Raw genomic sequence first — 22,447 nt, forward strand, 5'->3', positions numbered from 1 at the left:
CATATGTTGATCAGCGGCTTCAGCGTTCCAGCCAAATACGAGACGTTATATACCAAGATATGGGAAAGGTATGGACGCATCGCCACAACCAAAAAGGTTACTAGTCGGTTTGCGCTGGTCAATAGTGTGGAGGAAGTTTTATCTTCGATTGACGACATGTGCAAAGTGACTGGCCATACCGTTTCTGGGGACGTGGTCTCAAGCTGGAAGTTCCATCGTGATGTGTGCGTAGACCACGGGTTCAATGTTCCCTGGTTTGTTGAAGGTTTCCCTGAGATCGAAAAGTTACAGACCACGGTGGCTGAAGGCCCTTCCGCGGATGAGGTCGCACAGCCGGAAGCGAAAATCGAAAGGTTGTCACGGAGCTGAATCTGAAACGGACGGCTCTCGAAAGCACGAAGGAGGCTTTCTCCAAGAAGAGCAAGCCATTACTAGATGGTTTTCCTTGAATGTACTCATGTCTTTTGAACTTATTTATTTAGATTTTTTTTTTGAAAGGCGAACAGAGTGCCTAGTTTATGGTTTGGTTTTCAGGATTCTTGGGTTGATAGATAATTGTTAGCTATGAGGGTTTTGGATTATTCTTTTGGAATGAATTGTTTTATTTTTTTTAAATAATGCTGTTTTTGGTTATGACTATATGTGGCATAAATACCCAGGAGAGTCATGGATTTGTGAATGTTGTGTTGTCAGTAGAAAGTATGGGATGAAACATGGGGATAACATGGTTGTCGGTTTCTACTATCTATGTGAAAATCCTAGGTAGCAGAACATGCAACTCCTATGATGAGACTTACTTTCTTTTTAGAGTCTCCCAACAAAATGGATATCCTTGATGTAAATCTGAGTTTTTTTGGGCGGCGGCGCCGTGACTGTGAAAAGTACCCAATCATTCCTAAGTCCCTAGTCGTTCCAGAGTCGTCTGATAACGAGGCGACGACTAGTATGCTTCCATCATCTCGATATTCGGGTTAAAAAGATGGAATCTGAAATCGGGAATTGATATTGTGACCGATAGATTAATCTCCCACTGTGGTCGCCAATTGTTTGAGGGTGAAAACAATTTCTGCTAATTTCGGTAATTTCGTGTGTGGGTGAGAAACGAGTTTAAACCCTAAACAATGTACTGCACGGGAGTACTTTAGATTCGAGAGATCAATATGTACAAATCCGGCCTAAACCAAGAAATGGTCATTCCAGAATTGCTTCGGTCACAAAGTGAAGGAGAAGGGTTGGTCTTAGGGAGGGAAGCGAAGAGAGTGTTGAGACCAGAATAGTTGATTTCTGGAAGAGTGGTTGTTTTACGACTTGTGTCAGAAAGTGAAACGTTAGCAATGTGGGAAGCTAACAGGTGATTTCTGAGTGTTGTATTCTCCTGACCAAAAACTTGACCTTTGGTGGAAATAGGTGAGACCTATTTATACAAGTCGCAACAAAAACGTACCCCTGTCTCGTAAGAAGTGGAAACGGTTTAGTAAATGGAAGAAAGCGGTAACGGGTAACGCCTGGAATTGATGTTTCCATAATGAAGGAGACGTTTCACCATTATTTCCTGTATTTACTAACCGCCTCACTCTTATGACACTTTCTTGTAATGGGCGTAGTGTACGCCGCACGCTGTAAACCGCCAGACCAATACCCTGATGAGCATCCCCCAGTTTGTGACATGTTTTGATGTCTCGAGTGTTTTCGTGGAAAACGTGTAGCATGTTGCTATTTTTTGGAAAGTTAAGAATGAGAGGCTTTCCGGTTCGGTGGTGACTTTCGACGGACGAGATTTCGCATCTTGAGAGGAAGGTTAGCCGTTGATTGTGGTTACCTTCCGTTGGTAGCCAGTGGCGTGGCCACGGTGCTGGCATGGCTTGCGCATGCTCTTGGCGTGGATAATTAGGGTTTGGTGTCGTGACCAAAGAATTGTCATATCTAAGTATGTGTCGTGGCCAAAGATTTGGCAGCGTAGCCAAAGGTTGCCACAAGTTGTTTGGTGGCAAGTTTGTATGGCTAAGATCTGCATCTCAGGAGGAAGGATAGTCGTTGATTGTTGCAACCTTCCGTTTGGCATCCAGTGGCATGGAGGAATGGCCGGCATGGCTTTGGCGTGGCCAAATTAGGGCTTTGGCACCGTGACCAAGAGTTGGCATCGTAGCCAAGAGGTTGCCACAAGTCATTTGGTGGCAAGTTTGTACAGCTGAGATCTGCATCTAAGGAGGAAGAACATCCGTTGATTGTTGCCACCTTCCGTTTGGCAGCCAGCGTCATGGAGGCATGGCCGGCATGGCTTTGGCATGGCCAACTTAGGGCTTTGACACCGTGGCCAAATTAGGGTTTTGGCACCGTGGCCAAGAGTTGGCACTGTATCCAAGAGGTTGCCACAAGTTTTTTGGTGGCAAGTTTGTACGGCTGAGATCTGCAACAAGTGGAAATAGGTGAGACCTATTTATACAAGTCGCAGTGAAACGTACCCTGGTCACGTAAGAAGTGGAAACGATTGATTAAATGGAAGAAAGCGGTAACGGGTAACGCATGGAATTGATATTTCCATAATGAAGGAAACCTTTCACCATTACTTCTTGTATTTACTAACCGCCTCACTCTTATGACACTTTCCTATAACGGGCGTAGTGTACGTCGCACGCTGTAAACTGATGCGTGTCGTATGTGCAATCAAATTAAATTACTTATTTCAACAAAATTAACTAGTAATATAATGGAAGCAAGGATCGTTCCCACGAAGAGCAGGGAAATTTAGTCGTCAAAAATGCCACAATGGGGGGATTTTATCTTAGATTCAAAGTAAAATCAAATAATAAAGTAATGAAAGTAATTAAGATTGCAAGCAATATGGAGAGAGATGATCGAGGAATCCTTCTTCGTTACTAAACCGTCAATGAGTTAATATATTCATCAATTCATCATTAATCATAGATTATTATCAACCGTGGAATAACAACTAGCGCAGTGCTATCCCCTAAAGTCCTTTGTTCACTGAATACCGAAGCGCTCGAATATCAGATCCACTTTCTAATGTGGTTCTACACGCGATTGCTCCACAGAATCCCTGTGCAAGGTCTCACGTTTTCTACTTGTTTATGGGTTATTCAACAATGACACGGATATCCTAACCCTTTACTAGCAATAAATCAATCAATAAACTACGATAGTTGGCCATCTAGAGCAATCAATTAATCAATCATAGACATTCATTAAAGTAGAAGCAAACAATAATCATATGAAGAACTCAAAATAGATGCATATATTAATCCAAATCAAGTCTAGAACTTAGAATTCATCCTCAATCAATTGTGGGTTTAGCTACCCATGGTACTAAAAAAGCTCATGAGTTTCATATGATAAAATGGAAAAGAAATAGTTACGGTGATGAATCGCTCCAAAACCCTAGCTTTTCTTCTCTTGTGTTCTTCTCTCCAATGGCTTGATTAAAAATTTTTAAGATCCATTTTAGAAGTTGTGGACACATCTCTTTTATAGGTGTCCCAAATTGTAGTTGCCTCTGTGATGAATCCCGTGCAAAGCGGTTGCCATAACTCGCCAAAATACCAAGTTAAGAAACCTGGCCGTGTAAAGAAGCTGCTGCAAAATATGGGCCTGCGTGCAAATATCCAAGTCCAGCCCAAGAGATTTTCGATGGCTTGTCAGTTCCACGGAACTGACAGCCTATTACCCTTATAATTCCCTCCGTCAGAGTCACGGATACACATTACTCCGAGAAAAATATTTTCCCCATTTTTAGTTTCCTCCCGTCAGATTCACGGACAGATAAGCCACTGTGATTTTCTAGAGTTACGTGATTTTCAGTTTTCTTCCTCGCAAACTCACGGACATACACCACTCCGTGAATATATTTTTCCCGTGGATTTTCATTCTCGACCCCAGCCATCATGGATACTCTGGTTGCCGTGAAAAATAAAAGTTCCTGGATTTCCAGTATTCGACTATTCCTGTCACGGACATCTCTCCCTTCGTGAGTTCTCTTTTCTTCTGAGTTTCAAACAAGACAATAACTCCACATATACCAGGCCCTCCGTGAAAAAGATTCTCTTTTCTGACTCGAGGTATCCACAGCTCAAACCCCATATAGCTTCATTATCGACATCTCTTGCTGTGACTGAATTCTTCAACTCGAACATCTCTATCTTCTTATCATCGTCATCGTCATCAGACTCAAACTTTCTTCTCGGTCGCGATGATCAGCAAACACAAAGTCCACTTCTTCTCGTCAGCATCACTGCCATGAACCATTGGTCATCATCCTTCCAACAGAGCTACAGCTACACCCATCACAGATCTGAGTTCATCTCCATTATAGGCTCGAGTTTCATTATCACTATCCTGTCGAGCAACAACCATTATGATCACCATCATTGTCGTCTCTGCCAACTGCCAAACCTTCTCTCGATCATCAGCTTCATCATCTCTGCCATGCTTGAACTGCCATATAACACCTTCTATTACTTCATTCATCATCACCACCACAGCGTCTCCATCATGTCAATCAACACAGCGGACTTGACCCAACTCCATAACCGCCATGCTGTTTTATCGGAACAACAACTCAGTGTATCCACTTCTCTGCCAGCTTCAAACTCGAGACTCAACTCACATTCAGTTCTTCCTCCATTCTTTGTTCCGTACCCACAGCCAACAACTCCATATGCAGCAACCAGTTCTCTCCATTATATGCCATCAGTATTGGCAGCACCACCCTGCCGTGTCATCACAAACTATCAACTCTTCATCTTCACTGTCAGTAGCTACGACAAACTACATCAACCCACTTCGAGCCTCAATCCCAGCACCAAGCTCGAGTTCATTTGCTTTCCATCTTTCATAGTCGGGAATCACCACAGTCACCATTAACAGCAGCCTCCTCCATCAATCTCCGATCATTATCAATCCTGGTTTGCTGTCGAAAACACCCATTATTCCCTGTCGAGCTCTAGTTCTCCATATCTCACTGCATTCCTTCATTATCTGTTCTGAATTATCAGCATCACCACGAGCTCTCAACTGTCATCACCAGTGATAACCAACTACAGCTCCTTCGATCATCAACAACATCCACCGTTGGTCGCGGGTTGCAAGGGGAAGATGGTGTGCCCCGAGTAATCTAGTAGGGTGCCTTTAACAGTATGTTTAACTGTCAGTTCTGGAGAACTGACTGTTCAGTTTTCTGCTTCATTCACGTAGTACTGTCAGTCCCGAGGAACCGACAAGCTCAACTTCTCGTGTCGCCCATAACTTCTTCATATGACGTCGGAATGACTCCATTCTTTCGCCGTCGGCTTCATCTTTTCGTCCTCTTCGAGATGATATCAAGGAATCTTAAGTTTGAACGATTTCCACTCGGTTGGCCCTTCTTCGCTTGCGACTAACTTCTTTTATTGCACAATTAAGTGCCAATTCATCTTTTGGATGATTCACATAGAAAAACATAAACAAGAGAAAACAAACGTAATATAAAATAATTTTCAAGATACTAAGCAATTACTAGCATGGAATTGACACTAAATATATGCAAAATATGCACTTAAAAAATTTCTCCACACTTGGCTTTTGCTAGTCCTCGAGCAAATTATCTAAAATACAACAACTCCATGTCGTTGAGGAAACGGTTGCACTTAGCATGTGCAACAGGCCTTTAAACTCCTAGGTGTCCCTAGTGGACGAGTTATAGTCTCGTGAGGGCTTACGAGAGGTATACCCACAAAACCAGCTCCAACTTCAAAGCAGTCCAGCGTCCCAAGCATCCAAAGAGCTATGAGGACATAAAGTTTCTTCATGCTAGTAATAAGAAGTTAGAGATACCAAAAAACATATTCATTCTTAAATATTGAGTGAGAAATAACCACACCATAATGAGAGAATGTGTGTTTGAGAGCGATCAATAAGCATTTCGCCTCGACTTCTGCCTCACTTAAAAGGATTTTATGATAATTGCACTCAATAAGACGGCTTTTTTACGGGTCTCACATTGTGTAGGTAGGAAAGAGAGAATCCTACACACATTGAATGGCGGGAAGGAAACCTTCCAAATTATTTCTGAAGACCCCACAAAATCGTGGGAAATAAAATACTTTTTCTGATGATCTCTAAGAAAGGAAATCAACCATTATTATTAAAAATAGAGGATGAGAGTACTTACCACCTTCACATCTGATTGAAATGATGAAATCACCACTCTCAAAGCATCCAATAGAAACGTCTTCCTTCGGCTCGTCTTCTTCATATTCTTGGTCTTCGTCTTCAGTCTTCAACTGTTGATGATAAAATCTTGAACTTCGTAGAACTTCGACAATTCATAACTCTTTTCCTTAATTTCCTTGTTGCTTGAAACTTTTTTATATATTTTTCTTCCACATGGCCTTATTGAACAAATAACAACCTAAATGCAAATCTTTTTGTATTTTTATATTTTTTTCTTCTTCTTTTTGTATTTTTTTTTCTTTTTGACAAAAATATTGCAACTACAAAAATAATAACGAAATTAAAATTAACATGGCCATGAAAGAAGTACTTTACCACTTTGTTTTTCACAACTTGTATTGTCTTCGTATCATAAACTTCAATAACTCTCATCTTTTGATTTTCTTCGCTTTTGTAAATAAGTCTTCATACTTAGATATAGAATTCCGCTCATTATTTGTAAGTCTTCAACGTGTATATAAAAATTTGCTCATTGTATGTTGCTTTACTCGGATATGAAATTTGCTCTTCCTTGTACTATTGCTTGTAAACCTCAAACGTCTTCAACTTTCCTTGTAGATTTTGATGTCGCTCCCTTGTTGATGATAATGATGTGTTTCTATGGATCTGTTGTTGGCGAGAGAGAGAATGGTGCTGACCGCAAATCAAACTACAAGAAGGTGGTTTTCGTCTATAGACGTCACCCTCATGATTGAAAAAATTAGCACTCAAGAGATAAAAAAAAGTAGTGCTTCTATTGGGGGGAGGTTGGGTAGCTCACCATTCTACCCAGAATTAACGTACGGTGACACACACTCAAAAGAAAGCTCTTTCATAATTTATAAAGAAATCTGGTCTGGTGCCTTGGTTGATATGAAAATGGGTAATCTCCACTAATGATTGATCAACAACTCTAATAATGCATTTCTCCCTGCACCTCATTTGCATCACCGGCATGATTAAATCCATTATTTAACACTCCAATTCGTACGAAATCCGAATGTAGTTCCCTAACACTTCCAAGTTCAGTTATATCGCTCAGAATTCTCTATGTAAACATACCTAGAAGTATGCTAGTTACTCTAAAATCTATACAAGTTGGAGGTTCTATGCAAAATTTTCGAAAACTAAAAAAAAAAACTAAAAACTCTATATGCAAAATACTCCCCCACACTTAAACCGTACATTGTCCTCAATGTGTAAAACTGAAAAATATGAATTCTGACGTAGCAGCAGATAAAACGCAAAAACTGTGCAAATTGGTAAGGAATTTAGAAAAACTACATTTCATAAAATTGTTCATCTACGTGTTTTCTACACAGTGTCAAAAGGGAACAGTGTTTAGATAAACGGTCTGACAGTTATGGTATCTGGACTGAACTATGCGCAGTCTGAAATTTTCTGACGAAAAGGTATTCATCATAATTATCTTCAAAGATAGATTCCGGACTCAATGAAATTAAACATGGGGATGCAAATATGATATGAAAACAATAAAAACAAAAAATAAAAGGGTTTAAGATATAAAACCTATGGGTTGCCTCCCATTAAGCGCTTAGTTTTACGTCGTCAGCCCGACTTGGCAGTCTCCTTACTACTCCTCCAAAGGGAGTAAATCCTAAAGTTCAACCACGTCAACATTATCCGTAGGGAAGTTTTCGTAATATTGCTTCAATCTATGGCCGTTGACTTTGAAAATCCCTTTCGTGAGACTAGTAACCTCAACTGCACCATGAGGAAAAACATTAGTAACAACAAACGGTCCACTCCAACCGGACCCTAGCTTACCAGGAAACAACTTAAGACGAGAATTAAATAGAAGAAATTTTTGACCCACAACAAAACTCTTTCGAGAAATCATTTTGTCATGGAAAAGTTTAGTCTTCTCCTTGTATATACGAGCACTCTCGTAAGCATCGTTACGTATCTCCTCTAGCTCATTGATTTGTAGTTTCCTTTGTTTCCCCGCTTTGTCATACTCCATGTTGCATATATTTACCGCCCATAAAGCCTTATGCTCAAGTTCAACAGGGAGATGACAAGCTTTTCCATAAACCAATCGATATGGAGACTACCAATCGGTGTCTTGTATGCTGTTCTATACTCCCATAATGCATTGTTTAGTCTATAACTCCAATCCTTCCGTGTAGTATTAACGGTTTTCTCAAGGATGGACTTAATCTCACGATTTGAAATTTCATCTTGCACACTAGTTTGTGGGTGATACGGCGTACCAATCTTGTGTGTAATGTTGTACTTCTTGAGGAGAGCATGGAAGGATTTCTTGAAGTGAGAGCCTCCATCACTGATAACCACTCTTGGTGCACCATGTATATAGAAAATATATTCCTTCACAAACTCACAAACAACTTGAGAATCATTAGTAGGGGTGGCTTTAGCTTCCACCCATTTAGAAACATAATCCGCAGAAAGAAGTATATAAAATTTTCCATTCGAATTAACAAAAGGACCCATAAAATCAATGCCCCACACATCAAAAATCTCGATGGTGAGAATATGATTGAATGGCATTTGATTTCGAGCACCTAGATTTCCCGTTCGTTGACATCTATCACAAGATTTTCAAAAAGCATATGCATCCTCAAATAGGGTAGGCCAATAAAAGCCACTCTCAAGGACTTTGAGAGCGGTACATTTAGCACCAAAGTGACCACCACAAGCATAAGAATGTAAACAAGATAGAATTGACTGAAACTCAGAGTTTGGTACGCACCTGCGGATAATTTGATCAGCACCATATTTCCACAAGTAGGGCTCATCCCACACCAACTGCTTGGCTATTTTCTTAAGCTTTAGCTTTTGAAAATTAGACATCGTACTAGGTACTTGACTTGTAACCAAATAGTTCAATATATCAGCGTACCAAGGTGTTGATTCTTCAATCGAGAAAAGTTGTTCATCTGGAAAACGATCATGTGAGGGGAGTTTTTGTTCGGAAACAACAAGTCTGCTAAGATGATCAGCAACTGTATTCTCAACACCTTTCTTATCTCCGATTTCCATATTGAATTCTTGCATCAAAGAATCCAACTTATGAGTCTTGGCTTAGCCTCCTTCTTTTTTAATAGGTACCGTAGTGCTGCATGATCAGAAAATACAATCACATTGGTACCCATCAAATAAGCTCTAAATTTTTCTAATGAAAATACTATAGCCAACAACTCTTTCCCAATAGTAGAATAGTTGATTTTAGCATCTTTTAGGGTCCTTGATGCATAATAAATCACATGTGACCTCTTGTCTACTTTCTGACCCAAAACAGCTCCGACTGCATAATCACTTGCATCACACATTAACTCGAGCGACAAACTCCAGTCAAGTGACTTAATAATTGGTGCAGTAGTCAATAATTCTTTCAATTTATTAAAGGCATCCTTGCACTCCTGGTCGAAGTTAAAGGCAACCTCCTTTTGCAACAATTTGCACATCGGCATTGAGATTTTGGAGAAATCTTTGATAAACCTCCTATAAAAACATGCATGACCAAGAAACGAGCGAATTTACCTCATAGAAGTGGGGTATTGAAGTTCCAAATCAAGTTTTCCTTGTCTACCTCGAGCCCTTGAGAGGACACGGTGTGGCCAAGTACAATTCCATGATTTACCATAAAATGACATTTCTCCCAGTTTAAAACAAGATTAGTGTTTATGCATCTTTTTAGCACAAATTCAAGATTATTTAAACAAAGATCAAATGAATCGCCATAAACACTAAAGTCGTCCATAAATACCTCAATGATGTTTTCCACGTAATCAGAAAATATACTGACTATACATCTCTGAAAAGTGGCAGGCGCATTGCAAAGACCGAATGGCATTCTTTTATATGCAAATGTACCGAAAGGACAAGTAAAGGTAGTCTTCTCTTGATCCTCCGGTGCAATAACAATTTTATTGTATCTCGAATAACCATCCAAAAAGCAATAATGTGAATGCCCCACTAACCTCTCTAACATGTGATCAATGAAAAGCAAAGTAAAGTGATCCTTGCGGGTCGCCGAATTGAGCTTTATGTAGTCTATGCACACTCGTCATCCAGTTTGAACTCTTGTAGGAACAAGTTCATCATCTTGATTTCTAACAACAGTGACACCTGATTTCTTAGGCACTACTTGCACCGGACTAACCCATTTGCTGTCAGAAATTGGTTAAATCACCCCCACACTTGGTAATTTGAGGATCTCTTTCTTCACAACCTCTATCATTGGGGGATTAAGCCTAAGCTGAGCATCACGTACTGGATTGATATCATATTCCATAAGGATTCTATACATGAACATGGCTGGACTAATGCCTTTGATGTCAGCAATTGTCCAACCAATAGCCGTTTTGTGCTCTTTCAGAACCCGAAGAAGGCGTTCTTCCTGTATTGATGTGAGATTCTTTGCAATAATGACTGGAATCTCTTCCCCATCACCCAAGTAAGCATACTTTAAGTGATCAGGTAGAGGTTTCAGCTCTAATTTAGGTGCCTGCAGAACAGAAGGTAAAGGAACTTCATCAGTTATAGGTAAAGAGATATATGAAATATTACCTTTTCTAACTTCTTGTGATGCCGTTAAAGTACCACATGTCTCAACAAACTCCTTGGGAATATCAACGTCCAAGTTAGGAAAGCCATGGACGTCCAAATCAATGCTATTTTATAGCACAAATTCAAGTCCATCTTTGTTGATCAAATCAAACATCTACTGTGCCAACGAACCAATAACATCAACAGAAAATGCGGAATGGATATCACTTGGATAACACATAGCTTCAAAAATATTGAAGCGTATAACCTCTTTGTCAAACTCCAAAGTGAGTGTCCCAGTATCACAATCAATCTTCGTCTTAGCAGTCTTCATAAATGGTCTCCCAAGAAGTAATGAAGTAGATAAACAATTGTCCCCATTCTGCATATCCACAACAAAGAAACCAACCGGAAAGATTAGTTCATTCACTTGCACCAACACGTCTTCCACGAGTCCCTTAGGATATATATTATACTTATTATCTAATTGAATGATAATCCTTGTCTCCTTTAAAGGTCCAAGATTTAAAGAATCATAAACATCGGCTGACATAACGCTTATGGAAGCTCCCAAATCAAGTAAAGCACGCTCGAACCGTTTTTTATCAATAGTAATTGGCACTGTAAACCCACCAGGATATTTACACTTTGCAGACATCTTCTTTAGAAACATAGCTGAGGCACTTTCTCCCACCTAAGTGATCTCGTTAGCAATCAACCTCTCCTTCCTTGTACACAAATCCTTCAGAACCTTGGCATACCTGGGTACCGTTCTGTTGACCTCAATAAATGGAATGTTGATATGCACCTTGCTGAAAATATCTATAATATCCTTGTATAGAGCTTGCTTCTTTGACTTGGAAAAACGAATAGGAAAAGGAGGTGGTGTGGTAAAAGTAGGAACGGTGTCCTTAGGTCGGCCAGTTGAGGTTGGCTTTTCCTTTGGAACGGATTCCACCTCTACTTCCTCTTCCAAGTCGTGACTAACCTTTTATTGTTGTTTTAGCTCTTCTGTTTGCTTCCCACTTCTTAGAGTTACAACATTGACATTCGCTCTTGGATTCACAAAAGGTTGTGATGACAACTTTGCCGAATTCTGTGCTTTTATTTCGTTCATATCTGTAGCCAATTGTCCCATTTGAAGTTGCAAGTCCTTTATAGCCATATCTTGTTTCTGAAAGATTGCATCTTGAAGCTGAGCATTAGCATCTTTCTTTTGCATCATCATTTTCATCATCTCCTCTAAACTAGAATTTTGAGTCTGCTGTTGAGGCTGAGGTGGAGGTTGTGGTCGGAACTGTGGTTGTTGAAAACCACTTGGTCGCCCATAAGGATTATGAGTTGCAGCTTGCTAATTTGCATAACTGAAATTTGGGTGATCTTTCCAACTGGATTATAATTATTATAGTAGGGATCATAACTTGGCCTCTGATTAGGGAACACAACATTCACCTGTTCAGACTCTTCTTCATAAGAAGGAATAATCACTGCTGCCATTCGTTGTACTACCTTCTCTATGTTGTTCATCCGTTGCTCTGACTGTGCAGACTCTCCTATCTCACTAACTCTTCTGACATTAGATTTGTTTCTGGTGTAGAATTGTTGAGCATTGGAAGTCATACTCTCAATCAAACTGGTTGCCTGCGAGATTGTCTTCTCAGTAAGTGAACCACCGGCAGATGCATCAATCAAATTCCTCTGTTCTGGAAGTAATCCTTCGTAGAAGTATTGAATGATAAGTATTGATGATATATTATGGTGTGGGCAGCTTTCTAATAACTCCTTATACCTCTCCCAATATTCATATAGAGACTCCCCAGACATCTGTAGAATGCCACTAATTTCCTTACGAACGGATGCCGCTTTGGAAGCAGGAAAATATTTCTCCAGAAATAGATTTTTTAACTGAGTCCATGTTGTAACACTCCCTGTAGGAAAGAAATACAACCATTCTTCTGCTAAATTTGTCAATGAGAACAGAAAGGCTTGTAGCATAACCATATCTCTGTCTGCGGTTACATGCCTCAGACTTGTCATCGTGTTCTGGAACTGTTGAAGGTGTCGATTTGGATTTTCACCTGGATGTCCCTTGAACTTTGGTAGATGATGAAGTAGATTCGACTTCAGCTCCACTGGGTTAGTGATTGTAATGCACAGTGGTTTCGAATCTAATCATGGAGATGTCAACTCTCCTAACTTCCTCTCCTGAGGTGGAGGTGGTGGAGGATCTATCTCGTCGTCTGTATTAACCATATCTTCTGTAGAAGGTTCTGGTTGCAACTGTGGACGTGCTTGTAGGACTATTCCCTTGCGAGTTTGAATTCCGCGCCTCAGGTAATCCTAACCTTTCGGTGCCAGGGATTAAGTACCTGAAACAAAATTCACAAAAAACTAAATCAAAAACTAAAAATAAGATTAAAAACAAAAATAAAACAAAACGAAATAACAACTAAAGCTACCGACTGCTCCCCGACAGCGACACCAAAATTTTATGCGTGTCGTATGTGCAATCAAATTAAATTACTTATATCCACAATATTAACTAGTAATATAATGGAAGCAAGGATCATTCCCACGAAAAGAAGGGAAATTTAGTTTTCAAAAATGTCACAATGGGGGGATTTTGTCTTAGATTCAAAGTAAAATCAAATAATAAAGTAATGAAAGTAATTAAGATTGCAAGCAATATGGAGAAAGATGATCGAGGAATCCTTCTTAGTTACTAAACCGTCAATGAGTTAATATATTCATCAATTCATCATTAATCATAGATTATTATCAATCGTTGAATAACAAATAGCGCAGTGCTATCCCCTAAAGTCCTTTGGTCACTAAATACCGAAGCGCTCGAATATCAGATTCTATTCGTCCAAGCCACCAAGTAGTAGCGCACTAAAGGTGTAATTTCGAATGATTCATATTTTATGACTTAGGTTAATCTTAGTAGTTAGACTCTTAGCGGAAGGTCCACTTTCTAATGTTGTTCTACACGCGATTGCTCCACAGAATCCCTCTGCAAGGTCTCACGTTTTCTACTTGTGTATGGGTTATTCAACAATGACACCAATATCCTAACCCTTTACTAGAAATAAATCAATCAATAAACTACTATAGTTGGCCACCTAGAGCAATCAATTAATCAATCATAGACATTCATCAAAGTAGAAGCAAACAATAATCATATGAAGAACTCAAAATAGATGCATATATTAATCCAAATCAAATCTAGAACTTAGAATTCATCCTCAATCAATTGAGGGTTTATCTACTCATGGTACTAACAAAACCCATGGGTTTCATATGATAAAATGGAAAAGAAATAGTTACGGTGATGAATCGCTCCAAAACCCTAGTTTTTCTTCTCTTGTGTTCTTCTCTCCAATGGCTTGATTAAAAAATTTTAAGATCCATTTTAGAAGTTGTAGACACATCTCTTTTATAGGTGTCCCAAATTGTAGTTGCCTCTGTGATAAATCCCGTGCAAAGCGGTTGCCATAACTCGCCAAAATACCAAGTTAAGAAACCTGGCCGTGTAAAGAAGCTGCTGCAAAATATGGGCCTGCGTGCAAATACCCAAGTCCAGCCCAAGAGATTTTCGATGGCTTGTCAGTTCCACGGAACTGACAGCCTATTACCCTTATAATTCCCTCCGTCAGAGTCACGGATACACATTACTCCGAGAGAAATATTTTCCCCTGGATTTTTAGTTTCCTCCCGTCAGATTCACGGACAGATAAGCCACTGTGATTTTCTAGAGTTACGTAATTTTCAGTTTTCTTCCTCGCAAACTCACGGACATACACCACTCCGTGAATATATTTTTCCCCTGGATTTTCATTCTCGACCCCAGCCATTACGGATACTCTGGTTGCCGTGAAAAATAAAAGTTCCTGGATTTCCAGTATTCGACTATTCCTCTCACGGACATATCTCCCTTCGTGAGTTCTCTTTTCTTCTGAGTTTCAAACAAGCCAATAACTACACATATACCAGGCCCTCCGTGAAAAATATTCTCTTCTCTGACTCGAGGTAACCACAGCTCAAACCCCATATAGCTTCATTCTCGACATCTCTTGCTGTGACTGAATTCTTCAACTCGAACATCTCTATCTCCTTATCATCGTCATCAGACTCAAACTTTTCTTCTAGGTCGCGATGATCAGCAAACACAAGTCCACTTCTTCTCGTCAGCATCACTGCCATGAACTATTGGTCATCATCCTTCCAACAGAGCCACAGCTAAACCCATCACAGATCCGAGTTCATCTCCATTATAAGCTTGAGTTTCATTATCACTATCCTGTCGAGCAACAACCATTATGATCACCATCATTGCCGTCTCTGCCAACTGCCAAACCTTCTCTCGATCATCAGCTTCATCATCTCTTCCATGCTCGAACTGCCAGCTAACACCTTCTATTACTTCATTCATCATCACCACAGCGTCTCCATCATGTCAATCAACACAGCGGTCTTGACCCAACTCCATAACTGCCATGCTGTTTTATCGGAACAACAACTCAGTGTATCCACTTCTCTGCCAGCTTCAAACTCGAGACTCGACTCCCAATCAATTCTTCCTCCATTCTCTGTTCCGTACCCACAGCCAACAACTCCATATGCAGCAACCAGTTCTCTCCATTATATGCCATCAGTATTGGCAGCACCACCCTGCCGTCTCATCACAAACTATCAACTCTTCATCTTCTCTGTCAGTAGCTACGGCAAACTGCATCAACCCACTTCGAGCCTCAATCCCAGAACCAAGCTCGAGTTCATTTGCTTTCCATATTTCATAGTCGGGAATCACCACAGTCACCATTAATAGCAGCCTCCATCAATCTCCGATCATTATCAATCCTGGTTTGCTGTCGACAGCACCCATTATTCCCAGTCGAGCTGTAGGTCTCCATATCTCACTGCATTCCTTCATTATCTGTTCTGAATTATCAGCATCACCACGAGCTCTCAACTTCCATCACCAGTGATAACCAACTGCAGCTCCTTCGATCATCAACAACATCCACCGTTGGTCGCGGGTTGCATGAGGAAGATGGTGTGCCCCGAGTAATCCAGTAGGGTGCCTTTAACATTATGTTTAACTGTCAGTTCTAGAGAACTGACGGTTCAGTATTCTGCTTCATTCACGTAGTACTGTCAGTCCTGAGGAACCGACAAGCTCAACTTCTCGTCTCGCCCATAACTTCTTCATATGGCATCGGAATGACTTCATTCTTTCGCCATTGGCTTCATCTTTTCGTCCTCTTCGAGACGATATCATGGAGTCCTAAGTTTGAACGAGTTCCACTCGGTCATTGGCCCTCTTCGCTTGCGACTAACTTCTTTTATTGCACAATTAGGGTTCCACTCGGCATGACTTTGGCATGTTTTAGGCGCGGCCAAATTAGGGTTTTGGCATGAACCGTGGAATTTGGCATTGGGCCAGAATTTGCCATGCGTTTGGTGGCGAACTTGTACGGCTGAGATTTGCGTTTCAGAAGGAAGGGTAGCCGTCGATTATTGCAACCCTTCGTTTGGCAACCAGCGGCATGGAGGCATGGCCGACATGGCTTTGACATGTTTTAGGCGCGGCCAAATTAGGGTTTTGGCATAAACCGTGGAGTTTTGCATTGGGCCAGAAGTTGCCATGCGTTTGGTGGCGAACTTGTACGACTGAGATTTGCATCTTAGAAGGAAGGGTAGCCGTTGATTGTTGAAACCCTTCGTTTGGCAGCCAGCAACATGGAGGCATGGCCGGCATAGCTTTGGCATGGTGGTGCGGCTAGCATGGTTTGCCTTTGGCGCGGAGGTGTGGTTGGCATGGCTGGCATGCTGTTGGCACGGTGGTGCGGCTGGCATGGCATGCCTTTGGCGCGAAGATGTGGCTGACATGGCTGGCATGTCGTTGGCACGGTGGTGCGGCTGGCATGGTATACCTTTGGCTCGGAGATGTGGCTGGCATGGATTGCATGCCGTTGGCACGGTGGTGCGGCTGGCATGGTATGCCTTTGGCACGGAGATGTGGTTGGCATGGATGGCATGCCGTTGGCACGGTGGTGCGGCTGGCATGGTAAGCCTTTGGCGCGGAGATGTGGATGGCATGCCGTTGGCACGGTAGTGCGGCTGGCAAAGTATGCCTTTGGCGCGGAGATATGGCTGGCATGGTGGTGCGGCTGGCAAGGTATGCCTTTGGCACGGTGGTGCGGCTGGAATGCCGTTGGCACGGTGGTGCGGCTGGAATGGTATGCCTTTGGCGCGGAGATGCGAAAATTAGGGTTTAGCATGTCGAAACCCTAATTAGAATGTACGACATGCGCGGATGGCATGCTTTGCTAGCATGTGCGGTTAGCATGTGCGAAGATGATGCCAGTCAATACTGAAGGTTCTATCGTGGAACATAGCATGTGTATAAAAAAAAGGTACCCTGATAAATTTCACGTAGACATATTGAATGGCTCAATAAATGTGCTAGTGGAGATATTGGTACTCTCGGCTTCGTTTTCTTATAGAGTGACGTCACGTTAGACTAAGGTTTTACGATTTTAACCCTAAGCTGAAAAACACCATCAACAGTTGGGAACTGACTCATACAGGCTTTGAGCATAACCATAAAGCAACTTTGGTTGTGACATGATGATTTTTTTGAAAGAACTCATACAAATTTTTTTTTTTTTTGAGTGAACGAAAATGGAAAAAGAGATTGAAAGAATGCAAAGTGACGGCATATCTCTCAATGAGTGTTTTCTAAAGTACTAGATGCACAACCCCCCTTCCCATTATGCTTTTAAGTAAGAGAGCATATCACTCATTTCACAAAGTCTTCAGTAAAACAGGATCGAGACCATCCTAAGATGCAAATGGTAAAAATTACATATTAGAAAGGAAAACGAAGTGAAATTTAAAAAAAAAATACTCATGCAGAATGCGTACCATTAAAGTGACTTATGGCTCTGGTGAATGTTTTAAATCTTTGGACTAGTTATAGTTCTCAAGAAATTTTGTGTTTGGAAAACTACTAGTACATATTATACATGTAAGGGCTCACCACCTCTTGTAAATGCTATCTAGTATACATCAAAAGGACTTGATGGTTATTGTGTATTTAATAGGATCAATGCAGAGCATCTTATACCCAATAGTCTCACAAAAGCTATCATCAAAGGTTACAGATGGTGCCTAAGGAATGGTTATGCGTACAAACCTACCTTTAACTGCTTGGGGAATATGCAATATTACACGCATCTTCACTTAATCATTTTAGACCCACAATTGGTCAACCATTCTTTGCATACCAGTTGGTAACTGGATATAAGCCTGACATGTTTTTGTTCTTACTCATTTTTGGTTTCACTAATATGTGCCCCTAGAACTCCACATCGTACCATAATGGGTCATCAAAATGATAAAGTGACTCTGTTGGACAAGAATTTCCAATAATTATCTGCATTTTTAAACCTTTTGACAGGGGATCTCTTACCACTATATTTACAGGTTATCACTTTAATGAGACAGTCTTCCGGACGTTAGGGGGAGATAAGAAAAAGTATTTTCTAAGGGAACGACAGGAATTGTCGTGGTGTGTTCCCACTGTGTCTCATATTGATTCTTATACTCCACAAATGTAAATGTGAAGTGACAAGAAATAATCGATTTTCAGAATGTACATTGATGTCGCTAAAGTGATGAGATCACACATACCAACTGCATATCTGCAAGGTTACGAATCCTCAAATGATAGATATACACCATAGACCAAGGTGTTGCAACTACACTTAGTGGAAGTGTGGTTGAGGTCGTGGCTCCATAAATAAAGTTAGAGATACCACTTGGTTCGATCAAACCTCACCTAGAAAGGAAGTAGGTGAGTAAGGCAAAACTTATTTATATCATCAGAAATCATGTCATAATATTGTCTCTGAATATGTCCGTGAATCAAACTGGAGGACGCTCCGAAGTTTCATGATTCCAGAGAACAATGACATCCCAAATGGATTATGAGAATGCACACGAGTCAATGGAAAAGATCATGCGAGCACATTGATGATTAATTTCATATGCACTTGCTTAAGGAAATAGAGCAATATGAGATCGAACCCAACTCATTGTTGCTTAATGTCAACGAAGAGCATATTTGGCCTATACAATCCAGGTAGAACTTGGTTCTTTGACAAATATACAGATATTTGGTGTGGTAGTGCTAACCAACCAAGTGTAAAGCCTATGGGACATACATGATTATTTGTCATAAAACACAGTGGGAAGAATGAAGTCTCAAAGTATCAAGACTCGCCTTATGGCGCGAGGTTTCTCACAAAACATGGAATTGTCCTCTAGTAATGAACGTTATAGCGTTCCGCCAACGCAACGTCATATACTTAAAAGTAACCATTGACATGAGTTTTTTTTATCCCTACAAAGTCATAAAATAGGAATGCTAAAGGAACTGCAATCCAAAGGTTGTTGATTATGAAGGAAAAATAATATCTTGTCCAACGAAAGTAATCAGGAGGAGATATGGTAGACTATTTTCTAAGTCATTACCGATATTCATTTTCGAAAAGTACATGACCAAAGGAATAGTATGCAAAAACTCTGTAAGTAATCAGGGGGAAATGCCTACATCACGGGGAGGATCCAAGGATATGATGTCGACATATTTTACTTCGAAATTAAAGCTATGTTGTACTCTTTTTCCCTTCGTTCGAGAATAGTTTTTCCCACAGGGTTTTGTCACTCGACAAGGTTTTTAGCGAGACAATACTAAAATATCAAGTATGTTGAACGTTGAAGACATAAAGATCGCGTTGATATTACTGAAAATATCTGAATCAAAGAAATGAAACGCGATAGTTCGTTAAGCAACGTAACTTCCAGAATCAACAACATGGTCTTATAAACATTCAAGTCACCAAAGTAATGTGTGATAAACTCCTTTTGACTGCATTAGACTAATGAAAATTGTCTGGCATCAGGGGGAGCATCTAATGTATGTTGAACTCTTTTCCTTCACCGAGGTTACTTTTTCCCACAGGGTTTTGTTGCTCGGCAAGGTTTTTAATGAGACAACACCAAGCACCGGGAATTAATTTCCCAACTAAGGCTATTGTCTTTCCCATGAGGATTTTCTGCCTTAAGAGTTGTGAAGCAACTAGTCAACTTCAATGGAGCAAAGTGATCATCTGCAATGGATCGCCTTTACTTCCATCTGTCACGTTGTACTCTTTTCCATTCGTCAAGATTTTGTCCCACTGGGTTTCCCTTGTCAAGGTTTTAATGAGGCAACATATACACATCCAAGTATGTTCTAAGTTTTCTTAATATTGTACTCTTTTTCTTTAATTCAGGTTTTGTCCCCATGGGTTTTCCTGACGAAGTTTTAAGGAGGCAGTTAACTTAGACTTGAAGGTCCTTAAAGACCGTATTCCATGTGATGAACTACATGTAAAGTACCAGATACAACATGTGAAGTACTACATGTGAGGAGTTGTACCAAGGTTTTGTCCCAATGGGTTTTCCTTGTCAAAGTTTTAATGAGACAATTGATTATGACACAAGTCATCAAGGAGAGGACGACGTTTGAAGAATTATATTCGAAGCACTAAATATGAAGCATTGCATATGTTGTTCTATTGGACCGCACAAGGGGGAGTGTTGTAGGGCCCGCGGCCCATAGATGTGCGGTCCAACTAGATATCTAGGGTTTCCCTTCTACATGTATATAAAGAATATTGTTCCATGTAACCCTATTATCTTGATCAATAGAAACCTCTCTTTCCCTCTTTACTTTCTCCATATTTCCACGGCAACATATATATATATTTTAAAAACAAAAAATACAATAAAAATGTGTTAAATTAAGGAAAATAAAACCTTATTTTAATTATAAAATATATGATTTTTCAAAATAAATAATACTTGTTAAACTGAAAAACAACCACGGGAGATACTCTTACAAAGTGGAGATACTAAAAAAAATTATGAAGTAATTCTAGGAACCCCTTATTCAAATATTTTAGATAATAGCTAACCTGCTCTTTATTAATTAGTCGTCGAGTTAGATTATTTGTTTACTGTTAAAAATGCGGACGGTGCTTAATTTTTCTTGAAAAATGCATTTCTTTTAGCTTTGTTTCGCCATAAGAATTCAAATGAAGTATGGAATTGTTTAAGAAATTCCCTGAGAGACATATTGTTTCCTGGAACTCAATGATACAGATTTTATGGTCAGGAATCCCTATTTTCTGGTGTACGATGAATCACGAAGGAGCGAGACCTGACAATTTCACGTTTTGGAGTATTCTTACGTGTTTGGATACTTTGTCGAATTGACAAATTGGTTTGAAACCTAATAGGTTCACACATTTGTAGATGAATTCAACGCATGTGCAACTTTAGCTTCAGTGGAAGAAGGTAAAAGAGCTCATGATTTAAGGTTTTCTGGTCAGTGGATGATAAACCAGTAATTTATGTTAAATAGTACCACATTCCCTAGGGTAATCTAGGTCCCGAGCTTAATAAGCCTCGGGCAATCCTAGGTCTCGAGGTTAGCTAGGCCCGTGGATTCCTAACATGGTATCAGAGTCAGGCTCCTCCCAACGGTGTCCGTGTATCCGTGGTTTCCGTACCATTACGTATCCCCGCCAGTGTACGTCCGTGGTTTCCGTACCACTTCGTATCCCCGCCAGTATATGTCTGTGGCTTCCGTGCCACTCCGTCAGTGTTGTATCCCTATTCGTTGGGGGGGTTAAATAGTACCACATCGCCTAGGACAACCTAGGTCCCGTGCTTGATAAGCATCGAGCAATTCTAACCTTGCAAGCCGGTTTCCGAGGTTAGTTAGGCCTGGATTTCTAACAATTTACATGGAATAATATGATAATGGGCTTAACACAAAATGGTTTCGCTACACAAAAACAAAGAAAAAAAGTGTTTTGCAGTGGTTACATCGGCATTGTCTTCATGATGAATTCAATGCCGACTGTTATGCCGGTAATGAGTACAATGCCGACAAAGATCTTGAAATGAAATTCGACTCTAATCTTTTTGATTTATACACTGAAAATCAATCAAATAAATATCAATCGACGATTTAATTTGTAACTTTATTTTTATAGGAAATATTAATCAACGTATAAATGTTAGAATCAAAGATTAATTAAAGAAGTAACAGAATCAACGATTAATTAAAGAAGTAATGGAAGAAATGAACAGGAAGAATCCGTACTATGGAGAAGAAAGAGAAAATGAGGGATACAAAATGATTTAGGGTTTAGTTCTTTATTATTTTCATCATCCAAAAAAACTACCCCTCATTCAAGATTCACCCCTATTTAACCTGGAGCATCCCCAATTTGTGGGGTATCCCCAGTGGGTTCTAAAAAAATAATTCAACTTTATCAAACCAAATTCCTAAAAATCAAGTTTTTGCAGTCAATATAAAGATAAAGGTACTCATTTTCTGGTACTCAGATTTTGTCCAGCTCTGGACTTTGGTACCAAGTTATTTGAATATTAAGGTTGCTACCTGGACCGACGGTTGATCGTTAGAGACTATAATTTTCTTTATTTTATTTTGTAAAATATATAAGATTTGGTAACTTTGCCTCTGATTTGAAACATGTATCATCTAATTGTAGACCTTGAATCTACAAAACCTCAATAAATTGACGTTGTATTTTATCTTACCAGCTCGACCTGACAGGTGTCTTAA

The sequence above is a fragment of the Papaver somniferum genome, unplaced genomic scaffold, assembly GCF_003573695.1.
Source record: "Papaver somniferum cultivar HN1 unplaced genomic scaffold, ASM357369v1 unplaced-scaffold_118, whole genome shotgun sequence".
Taxonomy (NCBI): domain Eukaryota; kingdom Viridiplantae; phylum Streptophyta; class Magnoliopsida; order Ranunculales; family Papaveraceae; genus Papaver; species Papaver somniferum.